The sequence below is a fragment of the Pyrus communis genome, chromosome 5 (genome assembly GCF_041283825.1).
Source record: "Pyrus communis isolate YQ-2024b chromosome 5, ASM4128382v1, whole genome shotgun sequence".
Classification (NCBI taxonomy): domain Eukaryota; kingdom Viridiplantae; phylum Streptophyta; class Magnoliopsida; order Rosales; family Rosaceae; genus Pyrus; species Pyrus communis.
The window spans coordinates 23,357,033-23,359,739 of record NC_142569.1 but is presented as its reverse complement, the minus strand read 5'-3'; positions in this window follow the sequence as shown (position 1 = coordinate 23,359,739).

Here is a 2,707-nt window from a genome sequence, read left to right as displayed (position 1 = left end):
TTGCTTGGTTGCTACTTAGAATGCAATTGTATCATGATAGAACTAAATACTAGAACTTATATCCGTTTCATTCAAAGCATGACATTGAATTGCATAACATATATCAAGATGAAGTTGTGTAGTTGCCACCATAGCCAAATAACCTTACTTCCCATATTTCGTATATATTAGTTTTAACCCTGTTGAGCCTCGTTTAGCCTATTTTCTTTGCTAACCACATCACCCCTTACCTAGCCTAGAGTAGGACTTTCCTATACCCTTGTTCTTAAAGTATAGTGAGCATGACTTAAATGAATTCCTTTTGAGTTTAATTATGCAAGAAAATGAGTGTGGGGGAGTAAAAGTTTGTTCTTACGTTTATATGTATGTTTTGAGATTCAAAAGAAAAAGAAAAAGAAAAAGAAAAGAAAAAAATTGTGAAAAACATATGAGAAAGAAAAACAGAAAAGAAAAGAAAGAGCTTGTTATCCCTTTTTGATCAAAAGTTGAGTTTTCATTCCAAAGTGAATTCTAAGATGATTCAAATGCTTTGCTCGCTATTTCTTTAAGAACCTTTGTTTTCCATATCCCTTCTTTGTTAGCCACACACCCCAAGCCCCATTACAACCTGTGACTTCTATCTTGAGTGTTATGTGTTTCAATTTGTGGAGTTTGAACTTGGTATGAGCATATGGTGTCACTGGTTCTCGCATCTAAGTAGTGGCATTCCATTCATGAGATCTTATATATACATGTTAATAATTCCAGAAAATGCTTTCCTTGTTATAACATATGTGAGTGTTCGTCTACATGTTTACATCAATCTTCTCACATATACCTAGTGTAGGGAGTGTAGTCAGAAAATCTGTGTGAAAAACGAGTGCATATCTTGTAAGGATTTGAGCAAATTCTCTAAGGCATGTTACTACATTCAAAACATGGTTTTAAATGCTTAATTGTGAAATAATATGTGGTGACTATGATTAAGAATGTACTTAAGTGTAAAGATGACTAAAATCTATGAGACTAATGATTTTTAACTTGTCATGTGCATTGGAAATCCTTGAGACGATTGTTGGAAGGTTTAGGTTGTGTTTTTCTTGTTCAGTGTCGTTTTGTTTTTGGTTTCTTTTGTTTTGTTTTGCTCGAGGACTAGCAAAAGATAAGTGTGGGGGTATTTGATAGGAGCATATTCATGCGACTTAAATGGCTTGTTCTCGTGCATTTACGTTATGTTTCTTTAGTTATTTTAGTACTTTAAGCTATTTTCGTGTGTTTCTAGGTTCTAAGGGCAAGGTATGCAAAAGGATGCCTTTTGGTGCCTTTTGGAGCAAATTAGAGATTGGAATGGATATCATATGCTTGGAGCCAAGAGGATGGACGAAATTGAAGACTTGAAGTAGGAAAGTTAAATCCTAAAAGACCTCATGTTTGAGCATCATTGAAGACTCCTACGCATTTTAGAACACAAAAACAACATTCCTTGCAACCTTAGGACATTATCGTATGTTTCCTTGTGTCTCCCTTCCTTGCCATGCAAGGAAGGGCTTTGTTCCCTATTTTAACACTTAAACCATTCACTTAACATATCATTCACCACATATCATACACTTATCATATCATTCACTTATCATATCATACACTTATCATCACCACTTATCACTTATAATAACCACATATCATATCACTTATAACCATACACTTATCACTTATCATACCCATAATCATTCACACCTTGCAGCCACATTCATCACCAAAGAAACCATCATTTCAGCACATTCCCTTGCATTCCAACCAAAACCGTGCACATGCTATCACCATGCATTCACATGCACTTGTTCCTCCATCATTCCATCCTTTAAAACATTGCACATGCACTTTAATCATTCAACACATGCACTCCCATTCTTTAATCCATGCAGCCACACATTCACCCACATGCATTTCCACCCACATGCTCTCCCATTTCAGATTGCATTTCCATTCACACACCAACACATCCCTTTGTGCCGTGCACTTTAATCATTCAATTCAGCCATTCCACATGCCATTGTCATTCCACTTTAGCTTTAATTCACATGCACATTCATTCATCCAGAAAATACATCCTTTGCCATGCACATACACTTCCCACTCTTTAATTCATTTCAGCCACATGCATTCCCCCTTTAAGCCACATGCACTCCCATCCATTCCACATGCTATTGCAGCCACATGCATTTCTCTTTTCATTTCCAGATTGTCCCCTTGCACATGCAGACACATATTCATTGCACATGCATTTCCAACCCACATGCATCCTTTAATCATTCAAACATGCAGCCACATTCCCTCCTAGCTGTCATGTTCCCCCCATTTCACCTATAAATAAGCATCCATTCCATTCATTCTCATTCATTCTTCCACATTTCAGAAAATCATCCATTCACACCAAGAAACATCCCCTTGGCCGTGAGTTTCCCTACAAATCCAAACACCACTCCTCTTCCATTTCCATCACTCCCCAAACCATTCACACCATCAAACTATCCTTAGACCTTGTGCTACAATAAAGAGGAAGAGAAGAGGGCCTAAACGTTCATACAATTCAAGTTTGAGTTGTTGGAATGTTTAGGTGTTTCTTTGATTTCAATGTTTAAATTCAATTCTCTTTGTTTTGTATGTTTGAGGAATGGAAGAAAAGAGTGCTTAAACGTTCATACAATTCAAGTTTGAGTTGTTGGAATGT